The sequence below is a fragment of the Leiobunum rupestre genome, chromosome 8 (genome assembly GCF_980474605.1).
Source record: "Leiobunum rupestre chromosome 8, qqLeiRupe1.1.hap1, whole genome shotgun sequence".
NCBI classification, from domain to species: Eukaryota; Metazoa; Arthropoda; class Arachnida; order Opiliones; family Sclerosomatidae; genus Leiobunum; species Leiobunum rupestre.
Genome location: NC_143391.1, coordinates 38883634 through 38910859, shown reverse-complemented (window position 1 = coordinate 38910859; position 27226 = coordinate 38883634). Strand labels below are relative to the sequence as shown.

Here is a 27226-nt window from a genome sequence, read left to right as displayed (position 1 = left end):
ATGTCTCTATAGGCAACCGTTTTGCCATGGCAACCAAAAATGTTTTTCACAACACCAAATGGAAATTTTACCGTTGATTATAACATGGGAATCTGATCAATTTTAAGGGTACCACCCCCTATAAAAATTTAAAAATTATAATGCTAAAAACAAAAATGTAAATAAAAAAAAATTAAAAAGTTCGAAATTGATTAAAATTTTTACAGGGGGGGGTAACCCTTAAAATTGGACAGGTTCCAATGTTATATTCAAGGGGAAAATTTCCATTTGGTGTTGGGAAAATTTCCATTTGGTGTTGTCAAAAACATTTTTGGTTATCATGGCAAAACGATTGCCTATGGAGACCTTTCCCTTTAGGGTTTTTCAAGTTACATGAAAGTCTACAAAACACCCGAGTTTGAACAAAATCGGTGCGTTACACCTCGGGTCGTCTCCTTTTGTAAGTTAAACACTATCTTCACTTCAAAAGGTAGTAATTTTTTACATTTTAAACCTAAACGTGCTTTGAGTGATATCAAACTAACGTGCATGGCAGTGATTCCGCCCAACAGAGTTTGGAAGTGACGAATTTTCTGTTCGGAACTACCGTTTGTCATATTAACGATACTAAAATGTGTCCCACAAAAAAGCTGAAAAATATTTTCTACAGTTGAACAAAATCACGCTTGAAAACTAAAAGAAATAAAGATATTAAACGAATAATGAGTTTCAGGGGGATTGTCGATATGACGGACAGCGCCCAAAAAGCGCAATTTACACAAAAAAGCATTATGGAATTAGCACATTTCCATACGAGATTACAATAATCAGACAATGTACAAAAGGAAATTTGGCATACAACGTTTTTTTTTTAATTTACTTCGGACACGATTCCGTAAAGTCTCAGCGAAAAATGCTAATATTAATCAGCAAAATCGCGACTTAATTATATGGAACGTCTTTGATACGGAATGTCGCTATACGGATAATACCACGCGGTTAAGAATGATATGTCAGTAATTGATAAGCGCCTCGGATGTCGATTTCGTGAAAAGGTGTGGCTTATAAGTGAGCTTCTTTTTACGCCATCTCGTAGAATAATAAAAAAGGGATATAAAATGGATAGAATAAGGGGGGGGGGATTATATTTTTTTACGCCTTGCACTAACGACGCGAATGGATGACTGTCACGCCATTCGAGAACCGAGTGACGCGGTCCGGATTCCCGGGGGACAATATCGCCATCTCCGTCGACTGTGGTATCTTCGACGACACCATATACGGATGTATCAAATGCATATACGAACCATTAGATATTATCAGAGGTATATAATATATATATCATAGAGAAAAGTATCCATCATCCTATATTGTTAATAATATTTGCTTGTATACCTTCGCAGGCTACCGCTGATTTTACTAAAACTATTTCATCATGGTCTATAAGTAACTAATTATCCCTACGCATTTAAATTTCTACATTTTACATCATCAGGCGGAGTAATACAAATAGTGCTTCGTAAAATACTCCATATATTAATTTACTAAAACTATTTCATTGGTAAAATATGGTCTATAAGTAACTAAATATCCCTACTCAGTTTAATTTCTACATTTTACATCGTCAGGCGGAGTACTACAAATAGTGCTTCGTAAAATGCACCAAATACTCATTTACTAAAACTATTTCATCAGTAAAATATGGTCTATAAGGAAGTAAATATCCCTACGCAGTTTAATTTCTACATTTTACATCGTCAGGCGGAGTAATACAAATAGTGCTTCGTAAAATACTCCATATATTTATTTACTAAAACTATTTAATCAGTAAAATATGGTCTATAAGTTAGTAAATATCCCTATACTCACGACGTCAGTTTATTTTTTACATTAATAAGCGTTAAATTTTCAACCGGAATGCGTTATACAAATCAGCAGTTTAACATCGAAAATGCCTCTAGCCTATACTTAGGCTCTTTCGTAGTAAAGATATAATAGACTTCTGATATTAAATACATTAGAGACCATTAGATGTAATATACATTAGTCCGAGTGCGAGTACCCGACTTTCTTTTCGGGGTGTCGGGTTCGTTTGACGTCTCCGCCAATCGCGGGGGATATTATTAGTCGGGTTACCAAAATATCGTGACGCGTCCATTTGCTTGATAGAGACGCGCACTTTCCTGGTAGTGACACCGACGCGAGGATGGACGGATTCCGACGCGTCTAGGCAGACTGTCAGGGGCCGCGAGAATATAGGCGCGTCATTACAATGCCCGTCTCATCCTTTTAAGTAATTGATATGGCTTTAATTGAAATGCGCGCGCGTTTCTGACGTTAACTGGTTATTATTTCGTTTTTGCTGCCGCATCAATTAAGAAAATGTTTACGAGCCCATCCCCGCCGTGTTTGTTATGTCTGCGCTTTTATCAGCGCTTATTATTACGCAAACATCTTTTTTACGGGTACAATCGCCGTCCTGGGACCGCAACCGCGAGCCTAAATTAACGTAGTGGCTATTGAATAAAACGCTCATTTAGCGTTTTATTCATAAAGGGATTATTTAAAATTTCCACAAATTTAAACCTATTTTCAAGTTTTATCAAACCTTTAAAATATTTCTATAGGTTTTCTATGAAAATCTTTCAGATTGCTATAGAAAAACTAAGGGTTTCTTTAATATAAATTAAATTTATAAATTTTTCTATAGAAATATGAAATATAATTATCAACCACTTAATGGTTTTATATGTAAAATTTTGGTTAACAATTTTTATAGAAATTTTATAGAACTGTAATCCGAATGATATACTAAAAACCAAAATTTCTATATATTCCAAATATATGCCATTTTTTAAACAATTTTTCTATATAGAAATATGAAATATAAAACCATTATTTAAAAAATGGCATACATTTGGAATATATAGACATTTTTGTTTTCAGTATACCATTCTAGTTCTATAAAATTTCTATAAAAATTGTTTACCAAAGTTTTACATATAAAACTCAACCACTTAATGGTTTTCCAATTCTAGACCCAGATCTTAAACATTTACATCCAAATACTAAACATAAAACGTTTATCTAGTACTGTACTTAATAGTTTAGTTTATTAGGTAATACATTAAAACTAATTAACTATTGAAATTAGTTTTGAGGTCAGTTATTTCACATCATATCATCAGCAAATAAATATATAAATTAAAAATAATAATAATAATAATAATAATAATAATAATAATAATAATAATAATAATAATAATAATAATAATAATAATAATAATAATAATAATAATAATAATAATAATAATAATAATAAATTAATTATTATATTAATAAATAAAATAGATAGATTTGCAATAATACAATGTCAAAAAATTTCAATTAATTTTTCTCGATCACGATGAAACCTTTCGATTTCGAAGTGTTAAATTACATGTTAATGAATTATTTTACTTCGAGCGAGCCCTATATTTGACAATTCGTAGTTTTAACGAGTCTATTTAGATTGTTAAAAAATATCATTAATATTTAAATTATGGATAATATTTTGAGAAATTCTGTAAGTATATTTGAAACCGTGAATTTTCTAAATAAGCTTTTGAAAAATAGAATTAGTTTCTGTACTATAAAATTGCACAAAATGTCATTACTTAATAATTGAATGTTTTGCGAAGTCTGTATATCTAAAATCTTCGCAATATCGTTTCTATAATTTCTCGGAAACATTTCTATAGATTTCCCCGGCAACATTTCTATAGATTTCCCCGGCAACATTTCTATAGATTTCCCCGGCAACATTTCTATAGATTTCCCCGGCAACATTTCTATAGATTTCCCCGGCAACATTTCTATAGATTTCCCCGGCAACATTTCTATAGATTTCCCCGGCAACATTTCTATAGATTTCCCCGGCAACATTTCTATAGATTTCCCCGGCAACATTTCTATAGATTTCCCCGGCAACATTTCTATAGATTTCCCCGGTACATTTCTATAGATTTCCCCGCAATATTTCTATAGATTTCCCCGCAATATTTCTATAGATTTCTCGGCAATATTTCTATAAATATTTCGGCAATATTTATAAATATTTCGGCAATATTTATAAAGATTTCCCGGCAATATTTATAAAGATTTCCCGGCAATATTTATAAAGATTTCCCGGCAATATTTATAAAGATTTCCCGGCAATATTTATAAAGATTTCTCGGCAATATTTCTATAGATTTCTCGTCAATATTTCTATAGATTTCTCGGCAATATTTCTATAACTTTTTCGGCAATATTTCTATAGATTTCCCGGCAATATTTATAAAGATTTCCCGGCAATATTTATAAAGATTTCCCGGCAATATTTATAAAGATTTCTCGGCAATATTTATAAAGATTTCTCGGCAATATTTATAAAGATTTCTCGGCAATATTTCTATAGATTTCCCGGCAATATTTCTATAGATTTCCCGGCAATATTTCTATAGATTTCCCGGCAATATTTCTAAAGATTTCCCGGCAATATTTCTAAAGATTTTCCCGGCAATATTTCTATAGATTTCCCTGCAATATTTCTATACATTTCCCGGCAATAATTTTACGAGTTCCCTGAAATATTTCTACGATTTCCCCGAAATATTTCAATAATATCTATTATTTTAAAGCAATATTTCTGTGACATGACCCAATAATTTGGCTTTCCATTGGCTATATCCATGATTTTTTCCTTATCTTTTGGGTGATTTCCAGCGAATATGAAGTGCCTACCCCCGTCGGTATTAATTTTAAATTAACCGAACTGCTCAATCTTTCGGGTTTGGCGCGGTATGGCATTTATAAGGAGGAGAGGTGGATGAAGAACTGGCGAGAGGGAAAACTGGAAAGTCGGCGGCGGCCCCATCTTTCATCAGCGCGGGGAGACATTCTGCGGCTCGAAAAAAACACTCGGCTTCGAAAACTAGCTGATCTTCCATAATAGTTGTTTCTCTCCGCGGGCCTTAATTTGAGCGGGCCGTCCGCCGCGACCCCTTGGCCCCTCCCCCTTGCCAAGGTTATACCCAACGCTTTCTTATTATATCAAGAGAAATAACGCGCGCGTTCACTCCCCGACTTTTCTACCAAATTCGAACCCTAAAATATTTTGTTCGCCATCATCCGAACCGAGCAATTTTCTTTCTACACCTCCCAGACAAAAAATGCCAGGCCCATTATATCAGAAGACACTATAGCTATCACCGCTAACTCTCTAAGGTTTGGCTTGAGGAAAAACCAATTAAACTCGTCGAAAATTACCTTGGTTTGTATAGAAATTATAACTATGATATATTTCTATTGAACTATTTATATTCTATAAAATGATGTTCTATAAAACGTCCAGGCATTTTTATATATTATAAAATTCTCTATACATAAATTCTATAGAAGAAACTTTTTATTTCTATAGAACTGCGCGCAATTTTTATATAGGCGTTTATAGAATTGCGCGTCATTTTTCTATAGGCGTTTATAGAATTGCGCGTCATTTTCTATAGGCGTTTATAGAATTGCGCGTCATTTTTCTATAGGCGTTTATAGAAATGCGCGTCATTTTCCGTAGGATTTTATAGAATTGCGCGTCATTTTCTGTTGGATTTTACTGATATTATAGAATTTCTATAGAATGTTTTTGGTACGGTTGATCAAGTAGGACCGTGAGGTGTAATTTTATGGATATTTTTAGGATTCAAATCGTTCCTTTGACCCACAAAATATTCAAGTTGTAACGACAAATGTTGATAAGACAAACCGCAACCTTTAGATAAGTAGTGTGAACGGTCCATTCTAAAAATTGTTAAAATAATTTTTCTCAATATCAAAAGTCATAGCCCACATTTGGAATTTGTCAACATTTTTTTCGGTAAACGTTAATAACTTTCACCCTATCCAATTCGTCTCGCAACGAATTAAATTTGGGTGCACTATAGTGCAGAAGTATCGAACAACAAAGCGATAAACTTTCTCCGTAATGATACGGCTCATCCACTTTGCAGCCAAAGTAATATAATACCGTAACGTGGACACACCTTATCGACATCTTCCATCAAAAACAAGGCCCAAAAAAAAACAACAAAAAATATTTGGCAGACTGGGCTGGTCTGCGGTCCCACGCTATGGGAGTTGTTGGGGCCAGTCCATACGTTTCCCCTTCTTACACAATATGTTTTCTCCCATCAGTACCGCGGTTCTCAAAAAAAAAATTGTAAGTAATGATTTCTCTAGCCCATTGCCCACGCCCCTGCTATAGGCAAGCGAGAATTAGACGAACCTTAGCTTTTTTTCCAGTACGTGCATGATACGGATTTCGTCCTCGGGCCATCTTTGGTCATCCCACTCTCCCGAAAATATATCTGGACCCTCTTATCAGACCCGACTCACCTATTAATGTTTTTACGCGGGTCCAAAATGTTTCTTAAAAATCCCCGGTTAGAAAGCGAACGATATTTTTCCGAGGAAGACAGTGACACGTTAGAAGACAAAGCCACGAAACGAAAAATAAGTTTGACCCCTTAAGCTATTAAATCTACATGGAGAAGAGATCAAGAGAGTGGACTTATCCATCGCGGACCGCTCCCAAAATTTCGAGGTAGGGGCTGGGAACTTATAGAATCTATCTTACCGAGAAAGCTTGGGCCAGGTTGCATCTGCCCCGTTGTGATCTTGTATCGGGACAGCAAACAAGCCGGTGTGGATGACATTCCTCGCCTTTAATTGGGGATCCCGAGCTAGACTGAATGCTACTTTTCCGAACTTCATAATTGGCCTTATGCATAAATGCATGAATCTCCCTCGGATTTTTTCTCTTTTCTCGAACCGAAAACTGGGGCCATTAAGGCACGCATTGACGATTCAGCTGTCTGATATATATTACACGCCATACCTGATCCAGTTTCGACGATTTCCTCTTTATTTTTGCGACTTTCGGAAATATCAAATGTAGTTGGACTAAATTATACGCTTTCCCTTCGAGAAACTTCAAAAATAAACATTATAAATTTATTTCAATAATATTTTATGGCATCCCCCCTTCCCCGAAGTATAGTTATTAGTGTTTCGAAGTAGAGAGTTCGTATTCCTTAAAAACAAATTTCTATAGACTTTCTATATAATCTTATGGAAATTTTTAGAAAATATAAAGATTTGTATATACCGTAAACAATAAATATTTCTATAAAATAAAATCAGAATTTGTCGGGTGATTTCAATAACTATTGAATAATAACCTAATTTCTTATAGATTGACCTTAAAGTTTCAATTAGGTTTCCATATAAATATTTTTATAGATACCCTTACAATACGAAATTGGCTTTAGATTAAAACTTATCAAATATAAAAAACTATTTCAAACCAACATCACTGATGTGTTACAAAAATATGGTCACTCGAGCCAAATTTTTAGAATTTTTCTATGCACTTCAAAACATTAGTCTTATAATCGCATCGCAAAATCTATCGTCAGTTTGATCACTTATAAACTTATAAACATTTCAAAAATATATTCTATATAATCGGAATCCGATAGAAAAATTATCCCAAGGTTTAATGAATTCTATTAAAGAAAATGACCTAATAATTTCGAGGTTTTGCTATAGAAATATTAATACGGTACTGAATAGGACATGGAAAACCTTAAACCTTAAATTTACTTGATTACAAACGAGGTGAATTTTCTATAGAAATATTTTTTTAAGGAAAATTAGGCTGATTTATTTAGATCTTTCAACATAGCTTACGTGTAAACGATACCAAAATCGTTTTAGTAAAAATAAAATAGAAAAGGGTCTTTTTCTATAAAAAGGTTTGGTAAGTTAAATTTTCTATAGACTATTTTCGTAAGGGTTAATTTGGGTTTATTTCTTGACATATCTGTACGCGTAGTTTATATATAAAATTAAGCCGTATAATAAAAAGGGGTTTCAACAAAAATTAAATAGTATATTTTGCTATAGAAAGTTTTGTAAATTAAATTGTTATTAGAAAGTCTATAGAATCTTTTGGGTTGATTTCTTGATATCTTCGTACTTCTTCGTACGCGTAGTTTAGTTACCACCAAATCAAAGTCGTTTCAATAAGTGGTAACTTTCTATAGAAAGTTTTGTAAGTGATATTGTCTATAGAAAGTCTATAGAATATTTCGGTAAAAGGTAAATTGGGTTGATTTCTTGATATCTTCGTTCTTCTTCGTACGCGTAGCTTAGCTATAACCAAATCAAAGTCTTTTCAACAAAAATAAAATCAAAAAATGATCTTTCTGATAATAGGGAAATTGTTTTTGTATTGGCTCGAGTGAATAGAGGTAGAATACACCCATAGAGTAACAAAGTAGGACTTATTCTCCTCCCTGTTCGTCCTTTTCAATGCGAGGACACGATCTCGCAACCCTATCTCAGAGCCAACACAATGAATGTCCCCCACTGCCACTTTTTCACTCTCTCTCTCTACATTTTATAAGAATGATTAGAATAGCCGATAAAACTGCTAACCCTATGCTCCATAACTAAAGGCCCCGTCGGTATTATACACAAGCCGATCATTTGTTAGGGCCATCGCTAGGGGTCACCCTCTTCCTTCCGAGGAGAAAAAAAAATTTAAGTGGCCTAATTTTTTCCTAATCTCTGCGCGTTACAAAAAGAACTCTTTATATTTTATATACATAAGAATAGTATTTTTTATTGGAATTTTTTGAGGGCTAGCTTTATAATAAGGGGGTGATGGTAGGACCGTATATCTCCCGTGGTTCATGTCTGTGATTACGACTAAAGGATTATCAACCATACGTATATTTATGGACTTATTCAATCTCTAACATTTTCTTTTTTATTTATTTTAAATAACGCGAAAGTTCGTCAATGATGACTTCTAAAATAGCATTTAATTATTGGAATTATTAATTTAATAACAATTAATTCACTAGCAAGTCAGAATACGGCACCAAGTAGATTATTTCAATTAACTACGGATTTTAATCGTTAAAGGCTTAATTTGCCGTGTTCATTTAATCGTTAAAGGCTTAACTTGCTACGCTCTTTTAATCGTTAGAGGCTTAATATGCCACGCTCTTTTAATCGTTAGAGGCTTAATATGCCACGCTCTTTTAATCGTTAGAGGTTTAATTTACCGTGCTCTTTTCATCGTTAAAGACTTAATTTGTCTTGCTCTTTTAATCGTTAAAGGTTTACTTTGCCGTGCTCTTTTAATCGTTAAAGGCTTAATTTACGATGCTCTTTCTCATCATAGAAAAATGAAATATTTAAAATTCAAAATGTCTTAGGTCGTAATGATGTTAAACAGTATCTAATTAGAAACCAATAACTTTATCACTGAACTAATGTTTCCGACGGATATTGAGAATTATCCGCTTTTGTCAGTGCTAACCGGTAACGTTGATCTCGAAAACTATATTCTTATAAGCTTACTAGTATGGGATAGTTCATTCCTTAGATAAACAAATGATAATTTCATGTCACTTTCACCCGAGAGATGTCACCACATTCTCAATCTTTACCCGATTTCCCTCTAAATTTATGTAGTTCGATTTTTCTTACGTTATAGGCAAACGTTTTTTAACGTTTAATTAAATATTGATAACTTAAAGGAATGAAAAGATTTGAAAAAAAGCTTACTGTTAAATTGCGTTACATCCCAAAACAGACGTTACGGCCAATTCGTCCAATTCGAAATCTATTACGAAAACGTTTAATATTAGTATTGTAAACTAAATGGTAATTTAATGAAATAAAAACACAAAGTTATGTTATATCTCGTATAAAGCGAAGTGTCCATCTAGGCCATAAATACGAAACATGTACCTTTGCAGGTTTCAAACAGTTTCCAATGGCAGCGAATTTCCAGCCAAATCAAGGAAGTTTATACCGCATTACGACTCAATATTTCCCGCCAGTACTACTTTGACTAACAATTAAAATGTAGAAAGAAAACGATGTTGGTATATTTTATTTATAAATGAACCACATTTGTTATTCACTATTGTTCAGTTTTTATAAACGTATTTTGAAAATATTAGCGAACGTACACGTTATAAGCGAACGTACACGTTATAAGCGAACGTACACGTTATAAGCGAACGTACACGTTATAAGCGAACGTACACGTTATAAGCGAACGTACACGTTATAAGCGAACGTACACGTTATAAGCGAACGTACACGTTATAAGCGAACGTACACGTTATAAGCGAACGTACACGTTATAAGCGAACGTACACGTCATAAGCGAACGTACACGTCATAAGCGAACGTACACGTCATAAGCGAACGTACACGTCATAAGCGAACGTACACTTCATAAGCGAACGTACACGTCATAAGCGAACGTACACGTTATAAGCGAACGTACACGTTATAAGCGAACGTACACGTTATAAGCGAACGTACACGTTATAAGCGAACGTACACGTTATAAGCGAACGTACACGTTATAAGCGAACGTACACGTTATAAGCGAACGTACACGTTATAAGCGAACGTACACGTTATAAGCGAACGTACACGTTATAAGCGAACGTACACGTCATAAGCGAACGTACACGTCATAAGCGAACGTACACGTCATAAGCGAACGTACACGTCATAAGCGAACGTACACGTCATAAGCGAACGTACACGTTATAAGCGAACGTACACGTTATAAGCGAACGTACACGTTATAAGCGAACGTACACGTTATAAGCGAACGTACACGTTATAAGCGAACGTACACGTTATAAGCGAACGTACACGTTATAAGCGAACGTACACGTTATAAGCGAACGTACACGTTATAAGCGAACGTACACGTTATAAGCGAACGTACACGTTATAAGCGAACGTACACGTTATAAGCGAACGTACACGTTATAAGCGAACGTACACGTTATAAGCGAACGTACACGTTATAAGCGAACGTACACGTTATAAGCGAACGTACACGTTATAAGCGAACGTACACGTTATAAGCGAACGTACACGTTATAAGCGAACGTACACGTTATAAGCGAACGTACACGTTATAAGCGAACGTACACGTTATAAGCGAACGTACACGTGAGCACTATACGGATATGGATCCAGTATTCATATACTTCAGATTTTAATTTTGTTGTTGGGCAAGTGTTATATTTGTTTTATGTAAAAAAAAATCGAAAAAGCAAAATCTACCGTTTATATATGGCAAAACGCTAACAGGTTAATTTCCCGCGTCGATGTGACCAGAATAACATAACCAACTTCGAGATTCGTTTCAAAATTAATAACCTATATAATGCCTCCGCATCTGCCAAAAAACTGGGCGTCATTCGTCAAATTAGGCAACTTAAACGCGTTTTTACACATGACGAGGCGAAATCTACAGTTATATATAAGTGAGAAGATAATTTACATTTTTATCTCGACATGCACGCCCTCTACAATTCGTAATATAATAATGGCCGATACACGGCTACACAGAAATCCGACACGCGAGTCTACGAGTCAGCGATTCGAATCACAAGTGTTTCAAATAACCGACATGATGGGATATTTTACCATTAACAGCCTACGTACGTAATAATCCCAAAGTACACTTATACTCAAAATGGTCTACGACAGACTTTACAGTGTCTGTTAGTTGCTAACTTCATGCGAAAAAAATATTGTATAATATCAAGGATAATATCACTAAGCGCGAAATAAAATAATTCCATAAATTATTTATTTCCTTCTTTCAGAGATTTCATATTTATGATGGGCACATGCGATATGAGACCAGTATAAGTTACGCTAAAATGACTATATCGGTAACAAAATTACAGAATTGTTTACGATTACCAGACTGTCATACCATGCCAAATTTATTTTTGATAAATTACATATAATATCAGAAGTATAAGTGTAGCCAATCGATAAAATTTAAAAAGATTTATTCGACACGTGACAAATTAAACCGACGAAACAAATTGCAATATTTCGGGAATATAATATTACGTAATAGAACAAATACAAAACTAAAAAATCTTACGTAATGTTAACTTAACTTAACCGGAAGCGTACAAAGTATTTCAAATGTATAAATTATTCAAACTTCGTAACATATATAAACACGCCAATAATCACTACACGAGTTGTATACACTTGTTGAACGGTTTCGTAATAAGACGCGTGATAAACTGAATACATTAGAATAAAAATTCAATAATAATTGTAGTTACACGAAATTACACCAACATATTCTAGATAAATTATCTTATCTCTAGAATGAATACGTTTAAAAAACACACACAATTATTTTTGCGGCTTAATTAGCATAACCTCGTAAAAACATTATACGGATAATAAATTATTTAGGCGCGCGCGGTGACGCGATCACGAGTATCCATGGGGCTATTGGGAATTCCATCAGCATATGAGATTTCGCCACCTAATTAAGACTACGGCATTTGCATTTTTTAGCTCGAAGGCCGAAGAAAGCACGCGGATGATATTGAACTTGGGGTACAAACGCTTGGATTTTTATTTTCATTAAATCATTGACCCGATTACAATATTATTAAGCCATTATTTGAATTTTTTAAATTGCCTCCGCTTTATTGGAAAGACAAAATATTCTGTCAAAGATAAAACTTTGAGTATACGTTTCCCTATACTCGTTTCAATATTAGAAGTAACTTAATTCTAGTACAAATTATCTCTCACTCCCCCAATTTTGAATTTGGACGATATATTTATTAATTGTACCTAATCGTGGTATCTCATTACCAGTGAAAAATTGTTAATTACATAACATTTTAAAGTTATAAAAAATTATCGAATGGAAATATTTTGAAATATCATAAAAACAATATTACATTCAGAGTGCACATTTCCATATTTTGGATTAGATTTACACACCTGTTATCTAGCAACCTTGGATTCAGAGAACAGAACTTGAGCCTACATTTCTCTTTTAGGCCTAAAAATTACCCATTAATATTGATTGAAAATACTTATATTCACTGTTTTTATCACTTATTGGCTAATTTGTTTTCTATTGAACTGTAATTTGAACTCTGTATATTTTCTGAAGAACTGTAATTTGAACTCTATATTTTCTGAAGAACTGTAATTTGAACTCTGTATATTTTCTGAAGTACTGTAATTTGAACTCTGTATATTTTCTGAAGAACTAATTCTAACTCTATACATTTTCTATATTACTGTTAATTTGATTATATATTTTCTATTTAGAATTCTATATATTTTCTACAAATCTCCAATTCAAATTCTACACATTTTCTACAAATCTCCAATTCAAATTCTATACATTTTCTATAATACTGTAAATCGAATTATATTTTCTATAGATTTGTAATTGTAATTCTATATATTTCCTATAGATCTGTAATTGTAATTCTATATATTTCCTATAGATCTGTAATTGTAATTCTATATATTTCCTATAGATCTGTAATTGTAATTCTATATATTTCCTATAGATCTGTAATTGTAATTCTATATATTTCCTATAGATCTGTAATTGTAATTCTATATATTTCCTATATATCTGTAATTGTAATTCTATATATTTCCTATAGATCTGTAATTGTAATTCTATATATTTTCCTAATTTTTTTTGCATTTTTAAATACAAATTAAAAATATTAGACATTTCTAAAGAAAAACATGGTGCACTCTGTAGGATATAGAAAACCTAAGAAATTCTATACGATGTCATGAAAACTCAATAGATAATAATATTAATACAAAATAATAATAATCAGGTTAATTGAAACTTGTAGGATCATAGATTGTAGAGAATAAAGCCACGTCTACAATCACCCAAGTTCCCTGACACGCTTAACCTGTCCAATATCCACACGCTTATCACTACAATAACTTAACCCCTTCTAAGGCTACAACTGAGAATAGTTTCTCCTAACCTTCTCAACTTTCTCCCAAAACTCCTCATGCTTTGATACGAGGAGATTTCTATTTAGAAAACAGCGAAACATTTGACCTGGAAAACCTTCAACCTCTCTCGGTTCGTGTATCAAGTGCTCTTCCCTTATGAATAGTAAAATAAAAGTTTTATTTTCCAATGCAATCGGCGCGTTATCAGTTTGTGGGAATTAGCATTTCGCCGACTGATATGCAAAACAGTTCCTAGTTTTTCAACAAAAAAGCCACTACGGAGTTGCTGCTGTAAACAGTTATGAGAGCGCAAAAAAAAATAAAACAATATTAATTTGGCAGATAATATTCATTTAGGACGAGTACGTTCTCGCCGGCATCGAATGCTGACTAGCTGCGAAGGTTCAACAAACTATTGTGAAACCAGAGAGCAACCAATCAAAAATAAATTGTTTTTCACGCTTTTGCAAAAAGATGATTTTATTGGCAAAGTACGACGATTTTTTTCCAAAAATTACCATCTTCATCGTTTTGTTCAATCTGATGGAAATAATTATTTGTTCACCATTCACATTTTATTTCAATTTGAGCCTAGTAGCCAATAACAAGAACTTGTTCAAATGACTGAGAACATAGACGTCTTTCATTCCACTCTCGCTAACACGTTCTCCTACATCAGCTACTCTAGCAGAAACCATCACTTTTCCTAATCGTAAAGCGCCATCTTGTATCAATCTTAAAAACATCTTTCTAATAAAAGTTTTATAATTTATGAAGGAAAATATCAATTGGAATCTTAATTTAGTTCGTTCAAGTTTAATAAAAGCTAAATTAAAAAATTTATAAATCATAAATAAAAGAGTGGCTTTATTATCAATTATTGTGTCCAGAAAAAAATAATTTAAAACAAGTCCGCCAACAGATTTTCAGTCAAGATTAGGTATAGTACTTCTGTCCGCCCATTGCAGCACCTTCTGCTGGGTTGTGTGGCTCGCGTCATAGGTGCGACTATCAGTAGTAGGGTTCTTCTACCTGTTCTGGATTTGTCACCTGTCCGGGCTAGGTAGGGCACTATGATGATAGACCTCCAGTGGTATGGTCTTTGTTACTAGGTACACCGGGCTATAAATTCTGACACACTGTCCCATCCTCTATAACCTAAATACGTTCTTGCCAATAATATATCCGATTTTCGTTTTCCAGCTCTGAACCAATGACGTTTACTTGGATAAAGATAAAAATATCATCTAAGATAGCCAAGGACTCTTGAAAGTTGACAGCAGTGGCGTAGCCAGGGGGGGGGGGCACAGGGGGCACATGCCCCCCCGAAACGTATGGTCGTACGTACAAATATTTTTATTTTTTTACTTTATTTCAATGATGCCCCCCCCCCCCGAAACAAAATCCTGGCTACGCCACTGGTTGACAGTATTTGTTAGGACTAAGGATAAATATTCAATAGGCTATAGCATAAATTGTTTTGGTCTTAGCTAACTTGTTGAAATGTTCCCGGAAATTCTTCATAGCACTGCCAACTTTTGTAACGCCCTTCCGCGATCGAGGTTAGCCGTGCTCAAAACATATTAGTTACTGCTTCACTAAGCCTAGGTTAAAAAGTATTCTAGTCTAAAGGTCTAAGCAATTTTATAAACACATTACTATTTTTTAAAGGTTTTTACCGTTTGATGGCGCTCAAATGTTTCCCGAAAGAAATTTTACCCAGTATACTTCGCAATTTATGCTATACCCTATTCCATATATGTAATAACTATATGTATTTATTAGTACATATCGTAACGCAGTTAAATTTTTACATTCACATCGTTAGGTGAGGTAATTCACTTGATATTAAAATTGAAAATATTTGGTGAGGTACAAAAGTAAAATGAATATTTAAATCCATTTGTTAATATTGCTGTCGTCGTATACCCTACATTACCACTCAATACCTAAAAGGGATTAAATTGCTTTTGAGTTTTTCTCATTTACCCAGTTTAAGTCGAATATATTTTCAAAATTATAGACTAAAATTTTATTAAATATTTGGCAGTGCAATCTTGGAAGGAGGCACTAATAAGAGATGTTATAAACTTCTGTCTATACGCCTTTAACGGGTAGGCAATGTCACATAAAGGTTGTGTATTTTTTGACTAGACGATAACTTTTGAAATAACGGGATACGTTTCTCTGAACACGTGCATGGCAGTCCTGTAATTCACCCCTTTTTTGCTAGACATCAACATTCGTCTAGAACTCCGTCTGGTACCGTACATACTTCATATCAAAACGTATCTAAACAGCCCTAAGCATATTTCAGTCATAAAAACGTTCCAACATTTTGACCGTCTGCGCCCCCAAAATTTTTTCCCGTCGTGAAATTAAAAAGGAATTATTCCCCCCCCCCCCGTAAACAACGGGTCATGTTACTCCACAAAATTACACCGAATAAACTCCCTTAGTCAATCATGAGTTCATTTGATATTGCATACTGACTACGTAAAATTATATTGTCTATAAGTGCACGTATATTCTTAAACGGTAGACAATCGCTCTTTATCAGTGAAAACAAGAAAAATCGAGAGTTTATTGGGGTAGTTGAGCTTTCGCGGAGGGAACTTTTATCTCGAGGTGTGTCTATGTCATTTGTATCGAAATATGTCTACTGATAAGAAATGTTGACGTTTTTTTATCCCATCCGTATAGCAATGTCAGTGTCTTATACTGGGAAATGGTTATCGTAGATTTTATTCCCCAACGCGTGGTGTCTGAGTCTACATTTTCATGACGAAATAGTAATATCGCGTTCGTTATTAACCAATTTTTAATATTTATTTTTTTTCGCGGTCGCCGTGTTTTATTTTTATTTGTCGCGTCTGATTTGCATATCGTTATCGGTCGTTGGGAGAAATTGAATAGGACTGACTTTATAGTAACGTCTGGAAACGAGTGATATTGAAGTCGTTGGTAATGACAATGCACCCGTCCTAATCGGGTTACGAAATTGCCGTCTCCGAGATGTAAATGAACTTCTTTTTATAAACCGTCTTTCATAAGGCGAAACTTTACAAATTAAATTTTCCAATATAATCGTTAACGTTTTTCCGTTTTATTTATAGTCAAGGTTATTATATTAAAATTAAACAACATTAAGGTGGTCTACATTAATTTATGTTTATTTGTATAGCAGGCAATCAAACATTTAGGGTAATAGAGGTTATTTTGGTTCCTAAATTTATTTCAGTTTGCACAAGTTTCGAATACGTATATTTTAACACAGATTTTGCACGATACGTACGTAACACCCAAACTCACGAATCCGCGATAAGATCAATTGTACAAATGCTTTTTTTTTAAATAATAGTTCTTTTATTTAAAAAAATTTAATTAAAAAATCTTTAAATAATAGAAAACTATGAAATTTTGCACACTGATTATTTATCTTTGGAATAAAAGATATATTCATAATTAATAATTATTTATCAGGAAAAAAAGGAAATCTTTCTGGTTATCAAGACTACCCAAATTACAAATATTTAAAAAGAATCTAACAATTATTTAAAAATATTTAAATAAAACAAAACGAATTTAATAACAATTTAAAAATTAAATAAAACAAAAATAATTTGATAACAATTTAAAAAATATTTAAATAAAACCAAAAGAATTTGATAAGAATTTAAAAAATATTTAAAAATATTTAAAACCAAATAAGAGATTATCAAATAAATGTAAAACGTCCTAGGGAGCAGAAAGAGCTAAGGTCGAGCCGTCAGCGCCATCCAAAACGACAGGGTCTTTCTTTCCCTGAGCATTTAAGGGCGAGTAGGCATTATTTTTGCTTTTTAAAAAGTCGAGTCTCTTTCGAGAGAGAGCGGGTGGTGAGGAGTGGAGGCGGCAGTAAGGGATACGGTATAGACAACATTGCATGCGGGCACCTGCCACCTTCTTGGATCACGTACAACGCTCGTTCTTTCAGGCCAAGTCTGACTGTATAAGATAATAGCAGATGGGCCCGTTCCCATTAGCGTTAGCGGCCGTACTCCGTGACGTTATACGTCGCTTAGACGAACGCCCCTCTTCGAGTTTTGAAAAATGCGAACGAGTTCTCATTAACTCATAGGGCACGTGCTTTGTCTGTGTGTAATGGGCTCTAAGGACACGCTGAGGGCTACGATATCCTCGAGACCAGCCAGCCAGGCCTACGAAATTTGGTTTTCGTGCAGGTGACTTTGGCTGCGTGAGTTCCTGCCCTCGGTGTATAGCCCCTTATCGGGAAAGGTCTAGCTCCCTCCGCCAACCAAGAAATCGAGTTTTTCACCGAAGCCCATTTCCAACTCTTATTTTATTGCGCAACTTTTACAAAAATTGAAGAAAGTTTGCTTCTACGCTGGTTAATTGTTTTTATCAGATAGCCCGCAATATTTCAAACGTCGACTTTTTTTAAGTTTATTATTCAAAGTTATGAAAATTGTTGGAATTCAGAATAAAGGTGTATTTAATTAAAATCTAATTGTTACATATTTTAGTTTTGATCACATTATGATCCAAGTCTGTAAATTGGTATTTGGGTTGTAATTGTTGAATGGACGTGGCTTTAGTAGCCACCTGATTTCAAAGCATTAAAAGTCGCTAGATGACTTGGGCCTTAAGCCGCATTAAGCCGCATTTTCACTCTCACTAGTAGTGGGTAAAAATAGTTAAAATCCGCTTCCGCTGAAAGAATTTATTTTCCGCTTCCGCTTGGAAAACCCGTTAAATTTGAAATGGTCCACTACTTCGCCTAGTATTCTTACCCGCTACTAGCGAGTGTGAAAATGCGGCTTAAGGTGATTTTTGTCATCGTGTGACAAAACCAGTTGCCAAGTTACAAACAGATTCGCAAAAACCAGGATACACGCCAAGAATAAACTGATTGGACGATACTACAAAACCACTAGAGCTCCAGTTAATGCTTACATTGTTAGTATATTGTCTTCTAATACCCAAACCATTTTAGAAGGCCATTTTGAACAATATTATTTGTTATCAAGAATGTATTTATTTATTTTTAGGTGGATGACAATTTTTATGCAATTCCAGCGATACACGATCCCAATAGGCCTTTCTATGAAGTAACATTGACCTTCTTGTTTAAATGTATCGGGCGCGTCACTCGTGACGTAGAAGTGACGTTTCACTATGATAGCCAATAGACACTAGCATAACCTCGTTTTATGTCTCATTCAACTTGTTTAAAAGTTTCACGCGCGTCTTGATATTTTAGCGTAAATGGGCTTCGAGTGATTTCGCGCGTGCTCCTTGAAATAAAAAATGCGCGAGGCTTTTACGCTAAAATATTAAAGAGCGCGTGGAACATTTTAACAAGTTGAAAAAGACACGAATTAAAATTCGACGAGTTGCCCTTTAATAAAAATCTAGACTTCAAAACTGAACTAACTCCTACGTATATCGTGACGAAAGCGATACATTAAAACCAGTTCGACTAGGGTAATGACTTTATAGAAAAGCTCTTCCCCCTTAAAAATCAAATTAGTCATTCTTATTACTACTTAATGCATCATCATATGTAATATAATTACTCATAAGTATGCCACTAGCTCTATTTCACTAACGGTTTGTTTCACAAATATTGCGTCATCCGTACCGTATGTAATATTTGACGTCATATTCGATGTCATATTTTGACGTCATCGAATCTCAAATGCCGATTATGCCGTCGCACAATTAGCTCTACGTATGATAAACCGACGGCCATTATTTTAGTAAACAAACCTGATTGAACGACCAAGGCTTAGGAGCTAAAATGAACTACAATACACTGTCAAGTCAGTGGCGTATAACTGATGGTCCACAGGGCCCACAGCGTGGGGGGGGCGAGCTTCAAGGGGCCCCACTGACCATAAACAAAATTGAAAAGGGGCCCCCATAGAGATATTGGCGGGGAGGCCTTTGAGTTCTCAGCTACGTCACTGTGTCAAGTGCTGTTAATGCAACAAATTTGCAGATTAATGAAGTTTTCGGAGACTCAGGTTTAAAAATAAATTTGCATTGTAAAATAAAAGACACAGGTTTATTGGAAAAATAGTTTAAATTCAGGTTGAGCTTTTCTGGGGCATCTTCAAGGTTGGAGTCTTTGCGGATTCTTTAGATGCTAGGCTTAACTATTCTAGGCATGGGTTTAAATAACGCTGGTGGAATATCCCACTTCGACGACTTGTTCCATTTTCGGAAAGCGATCACTGAATCGAACCGTATTGGTCATTTTCCCCAACCTTTTCTTTTCTGAACTACTCATTATTTAGCTTCATCCGCACAAACCGAGCGAGTTTAGGAATTTCAATAAAGCTACATTGGGCTGACTAAAATTCCGACGCAAAAAACACCGTTAGTGAAGATTTTTTAATGGAATAAAGGTAGTGTCATAGTTATGTTCTATATGCTACCATTGATACCGTTTTCAATTTGTAACTTGTGATGTTGGCTACAGTATGGGTCCTACGTGGTTTAAATTCGCCCTGGAATATGAACAACCGCACTATTTCGGAGCAGATTCTACTGGACACCAGCTTCGGTGTCTGAACAATAAAACGTCTTTTCCTGCCCAGTCTGTAAATAAACACCAACAATGCGAGTCCAAGATCCCACGCTACCGCGTTTTGTAAAATTACCAAACCACGAAAAACGCTTTAAGTCGGGGAAGGCGTTCTCCGGTGGATTTAAAAGAAACGGGTACACGAACCGGCCCGTTAATTAAATACGTAACAATGAAAATATCCAAAAGCTCGTCGTCGAGTGGTATAATTTTAAACGCAGCGGCAGCAACGATTCATTAGCATAAATACCCGTCGTTGTAAGCGGCATAATATTATAGTAATTAAACGCCAATTGAAGAATAACCGTCGCGTTACGATATACAGGGGCATTTCCGAGAATCTAATTTGGAAAAATAACGCCTTATTTGCGCTTTACCAATGGCCGTGTAATAAGTCAGATGGAAAAAAAAACGCGCCACCACGCGGTAACGGTGTATTCGACTTCGATCCGCCTCTGTCTTCTTCGACTGGAATTGGAGGACACCACCACCATCAAGCGTAAACGGTAGCGAGCTCAACACCCGGAATTCCTATAATTAAGCCAAAGCCGAAGAACCATCAAGCGAATTCGTTTCTCGGAAAAATCTTATTCATAGGCGGCCACCATTGTAGTCGAGTTAATCGACAAATGAGGTAATTAATACCGCCGTGAATGGGAAAGCCAGTCCCTTAATGGTCAACGCCTCTCGATGGCGTCCGCGACGCTAATGGGAACGCGACCCTCAGTCTTTCCGGCCCATCTGGAAAATAAGATCGAAAGGGTTTCTGCTTGCTTTATTTCTTTCTACGCAGGCGTATCGAGACTTCGTTTGGTTTTTTTTCCTATTTCTCAACGTTGAAACGCTTTCCTTTCGCCGCGTTTCCGTTCCGACATATATAGGGTCTAAGGGACGCGGGACGAAATCGCATTCACGATTGCGATCTTGACCAAAAAACGTGCGGAATAATAAAACATTTATCGCGAGTATGCCTCTAGGACGCCCCGGGCTCACTTTATCAGATATCAATTTTCCGCTACTTTTACCACCAATAAACATTTCTGGATTCGATAGATGCCTCGAGCGCCATTTTTTATGACCTAGAGCGAGATGAGTAGCAAATGTTGTTCGCTAAAAATTATCGTCAGTTTGCTTAGAGATTATTAATCCCTAAGCAAACTGACACTTTCTCCAAATATTCTATAAAAATTCTATATATAATTTTCTAATAGAACTGTAATGGGATTCCGGTAAAAAGTACAAAAAGTTATTTTGATTCTATAGAATATTAGGTGATTTTTCTATGGAGATTGAAAATTTATAGATATCGAGATTTTCTATAGAGATATTTCAGAGAATTCTTTAATCTATATAAAAGCGTAGACATTCGATAGACTTCTATAAGTATTTCTAGAAAGTATTAAAAAAGGGAGAAAACTATTCGCTAGGGGTCTCTGTAGGAAATAAAATCTTCAACTAGATTCCTTAAATAATTTTGTCCTGACACTTTAATTATTTTATAGCTAATATTAAATTAATAAAAAAACTTGATTGGGATCAACAATTTTCCAGATGCGAACGGAGCTAAACGTAATGGTGAAAATATGATGATGAACTTTAACCCGTTTCTTTCTCTTCAGAACTCTCACTCTCTCTCTCTCTCGATCTTCTCTTTGGAGAATAGTCCATATTCAAATATACTTGTCGTGTTGCGCTGAATGGATCTAGTTTTCATGCAAATTAACATATGCAAAAGTAGGCCATGCTATATTTACGAGCTTTTTCGGTATAGAATTACCAAAACGTTTATTCCTATAGAGCGGATTATTTATACACTTTCGGAAGGTAATTTTAGTATGGTCTCATACGAACCAAAAAACTATATCGATTCTTGGGGCCATCCTGAACCAGAACGAAATTTTAACCGGGATTTTAAATTTACAGATTGACATTTTAAACCTTGGAGATTTTATTTCAAATTCTAAAAAAAAATCTAATCTTCTGTATAACCAAGAATTTATTTCTAGTTTTGGGAGAATGGGACTATGTTGAGATGATTTTGGTCGTTGCACCCATTTTAATTGATACTAATCAAAAAATAATATATAAATTACAAAAAAAACATCGCACTAGGATTCCGTAGCAACTCGATTGCCACTAACAAGGAGACTACCCGAGGTGGTTATCACCGATTGAAACGCGGGGGTTCGGTAGACCTTATGGTAGTATGACAATTGCCAAAGGGAAAAGTTGCAATGGGCTTTAGTTTTCCTATGGCAACCCAAAATGTGTTTGACCTCTCCATTTAAAAAAGCATGGGATTTTCTCGGTTACCCAAGTTTTGTTAAAATTTAACCCAAATTGATCAATTTTTATGGAAAGGGGGGGGAGACAATTTCCGAATTTTTCCCTTCCAACGGCAGCAGGCGCTAAAGCGTCAAGCCAATGAAAAATGTACGCAAGAAAATGCACGACTTCTGACGGCGCTGCGTTCTCCTTGTGTGGGGTGCTGTGTTTGTTGCTCCTAGGTGGCAAAAACACAAAATTCGCTGATCACGGTACGGGGGAAATTTAACTTCTAAAAATAACAATAATTTTCCCGGTATTTAGGGAAATATTTCCGCTTTTCTTTATCGGGCAGCCTTGTTACGTAGGAACTCGGGTGAAACTGATTAAGATCTCTCAAAACCGGAGGAGTCGATGAAGAAAGACTGTCGTTGGAAATTTTCCAATAACCCTGACGGCGTAACGTGATCTAAGAACTGTTCCCCCTTCTTTACGTAACAGTCGCTCTCTACAGTTTGTGATTTCAACGAAAGAGTCAGGATATAAAATTCTATCCGTTTAATTGGGTCTACAATTAAAAAAAGGAGAAAGATAGAGAAGGTTAAGAGATACCTTCCGAGATATTATTTCAACCTCGATCGTTTTGAGAAAAAAAAAGTAAATAAATGGACGTGTTTCGTTCGTAGCGAGAAAAGTGCCAGAGAGAGAGAGAGAGATAAAATAAAAGATTTTGCAAAAATCCTTGAAAACGAGAGGGTTTCTTTCTCTCGATTCGAAAAGATGACGTAGATTTCAGTCACTCCAAGAATGTACCCGGGTTAAAGGAGAATACGCTAGCAGCTAAGAGCAACAAACACAGCGCCCCACACAAGGAGAACGCAACCCGTCAAAAGTCGTGCATTTTCTTGCGTACATTTTTCATTGGTTAGACGCTATTGCTGCGGGCGGAAGGGGAAAATCCGGAAATTGTCTTCCCCCTTTCGGTAAAACGTTCAGCGTAAAGGTTCGTCCAATGAAATATGTACACAACACTGCGTTGGGGAGTTTAAGGCTAGCTGCGTTCCCCTTGTGTTTGTTGCTCCTAGTTGCCACTTGGAGCAACAGACACAAGGTGAACACAATCCGTCAAAAGTCATGCATTTTCTTGCGTACATTTTCCATTGGTTAGTCGCTTTAGCGCTTGCTGCCGTCGGAAGGGGAAAATTCGGAAATTGTCTTCCCCCTTTCCGTAAAACGTTCAGCGTAAAGGCTCGTCCAATGAAATTTGTACACAAAGTCTAGCTGCGTAGCATCTAGCTAGCAGCGATCAATTCGCCGCTTGATGCCCCGGAAGAAAACCACGCCCCTCCTTCGATCGCGTAATCTTTGCCTCTTTTCCACCGAAGACGAGTATGACACTCCCGGTACTATGACATACTCTGCCCGTGTAGGCGTAGAATATCTTCCGGAAATCACTAAAACAGAGTATAGTTGGTGCTTCATTCTCCATTCACCTGACTCACATTCTTGGTCAGTCGCGGAGAGACCAGTTTTTAAAAAATCTGGTAATTCTGTTTAAGAGTTTCGCTATGATTTGAAAGATGACTTTTTTCTCCGTTGCATTCGTCGGGTAAGCAGTGCCGCCATACAGGCACACGTGGCCTACATTCGTCGGGAACGACCCTTCACGCTTCGCCCTTGACATCGATACACGAACGCGAACAAGTGGATAAAAAATATTACCCATTTTATAATTTTTTGGTTCACCCGTATGTATACTTTTTACCTGATTCGTATTGAAACCAAAGTTTATCATAGCCAGAAATAATTTATCGTTTTTCCGGATTTTAAAGCGCGTTTAATGTAGTTTCTACGCGTTTAAGTATTTATTATATTCCCTTACAAAATGTGTCTATGGAGTTACTATAAAATTTTATAGAAGTCTATAGAAAACCATAATATTTTAGCACCATAAATATAGAAAACCTTATTTATATTTGAAAACACAACGTTATTCCAATGGCCATAGAAATTGCCGCAACCTTACCATAATTTCTTTGGAAATTGCCGCAACCTTACCATAATTTCTATAGAAATTGCCGCAACCTTACCATAATTTCTATAGAAATTGCCGCAACCTTACCATAATTTCTATAGAAATTGCCGCAACCTCACCATAATTTCTATAGAAATTGCCGCAACCTCACCATAATTTCTATAGAAATTGCCGCAACCTCACCATAATTTCTATAGAAATTGCCGCAACCTCACCATAATTTCTATAGAAATTGCCGCAACCTCACCATAATTTCTATAGAAATTGCCGCAACCTCACCATAATTTCTATAGAAATTGCCGCAACCTCACCATAATTTCTATAGAAATTGCCGCAACCTCACCATAATTTCTATAGAAATTGCCGCAACCTCACCATAATTTCTATAGAAATTGCCGCAACCTCACCATAATTTCTATAGAAATTGCCGCAACCTCACCATAATTTCTATAGAAATTGCCGCAACCTCACCATAATTTCTATAGAAATTGCCGCAACCTCACCATAATTTCTATAGAAATTGCCGCAACCTCACCATAATTTCTATAGAAATTGCCGCAACCTCACCATAATTTCTATAGAAATTGCCGCAACCTCACCATAATTTCTATAGAAATTGCCGCAACCTCACCATAATTTCTATAGAAATTGCCGCAACCTTACCATAATTTCTATAGAAATTGCCGCAACCTTACCATAATTTCTATAGAAATTGCCGCAACCTTACCATAATTTCTATAGAAATTGCCGCAACCTTACCATAATTTCTATAGAAATTGCCGCAACCTTACCATAATTTCTATAGAAATTGCCGCAACCTTACCATAATTTCTATAGAAATTGCCGCAACCTTACCATAATTTCTATAGAAATTGCCGCAACCTTACCATAATTTCTATAGAAATTGCCGCAACCTTACCATAATTTCTATAGAAATTGCCGCAACCTTACCATAATTTCTATAGAAATTGCCGCAACCTTACCATAATTTCTATAGAAATTGCCGCAACCTTACCATAATTTCTATAGAAATTGCCGCAACCTTACCATAATTTCTATAGAAATTGCCGCAACCTTACCATAATTTCTATAGAAATTGCCGCAACCTTACCATAATTTCTATAGAAATTGCCGCAACCTTACCATAATTTCTATAGAAATTGCCGCAACCTTACCATAATTTCTATAGAAATTGCCGCAACCTTACCATAATTTCTATAGAAATTGCCGCAACCTTACCATAATTTCTATAGAAATTGCCGCAACCTTACCATAATTTCTATAGAAATTGCCGCAACCTTACCATAATTTCTATAGAAATTGCCGCAACCTTTCCATAGGATTCCCCAAAGATTTATACATGTATAGAAGTTATATATAAACAACATTTATATATATATATATATATATATCTATCCATCAGCTTCCGTGGATCAATTCCAAAAACCGTTCAAGGTTGACCAACCATTCCATTTTATTTTATTTTTATCGATAAGGACTGGATTGACTTTTATTTCAGTGTTTCTAACTGGATTTCGAGGTAGTTTTTTTTTATAAATATTGAGAAAACGTTAAATTTAAACCTCGACTTTTTCGTAATGGAAAATGATAAACTCAAACTAAGAAATATACCCACGAGGTGATTTCATTTTCCGAAATAATTTTTCCACACAAAATTTCCCAAAACAGGGACGATATTTCTGGAAAACCATTTTAATAATTAAAAAATATATATATTTTTAAATGTAAACAAAAGTGTGATTGCAAAACATTTCGTTGCACTAAAACTCTGAAACACATGGGTTTAAACCGAAAGTGGGAAAGATTTCATTGAAAACTTCGCGAGAAAGAGGTGTTAGCTACAGCTAGAAATTTCGCTGAAAACTAACAATAAAATTGTCATTAAGCTAATTTCAATAAACGATTTGTGATAGATTTGAAATACAGGATGTACGTGATACGTCACTACTTTGGTATACAGATCCTCAAAATAACGAGACTGTGGTTAGTCATCCCATGGACCAAGAAGGCTATCGAAGGACGAGTCACCATTTTAACGACACGGTAGAGCGTGGGCTAGAAAACAGAAAAGCTGCTGTTCGTTGAACCCCTATTTGTTGGGCGTAACGCTTTCGTATTCAACTGCAACGCCGCCTCGTTTGTACGAAATAAACTAGAATCTGCTTAGTTTTTATCATTAGAGTAATTGCAGTCTCACGTGACTCGACGTCACAATAGAGAAATAAACAAGACTACGAAGTGAGCCTACTCTATAAATATAATTTTTCACGATGAGTCCCGTAACAAATATGGTCGTCCATTACTGGCCGCCGAAAATCTAAAAAAAAAGTGTTTAAAATAGAAAAATGACGTATCGAAAGACTTGACAAGTTGTTCCGCGTGTTTAGAAAACCAGAAACCGTCCGACGACGAAGCTGCACCAGTCCCTTCTTTCAAAT

At 35.3% G+C, this 27226-nt stretch overlaps 1 protein-coding gene across 3 annotated transcripts in view; it reads right to left on the bottom strand.

Annotated features, from left to right (window-relative positions):
- Positions 1–27226, bottom strand: part of LOC149933370 (POU domain, class 3, transcription factor 2-A-like) — a 64341-nt gene that overhangs the window by 13641 nt on the left and 23474 nt on the right. Inside the window, exon 2 of one of the 3 annotated variants that reach the window (XM_090156268.1) lies at positions 9637–9694. The exons of 1 other annotated variant lie outside the window; for it this stretch is intronic. The gene's annotated coding sequence lies outside the window, so the exon portion shown is untranslated. Of the gene's footprint in view, positions 1–9636; positions 9695–26782; positions 26844–27226 lie in introns of those variants that run through there. One more of the 3 variants, XM_090156270.1, reaches the window with a different exon arrangement.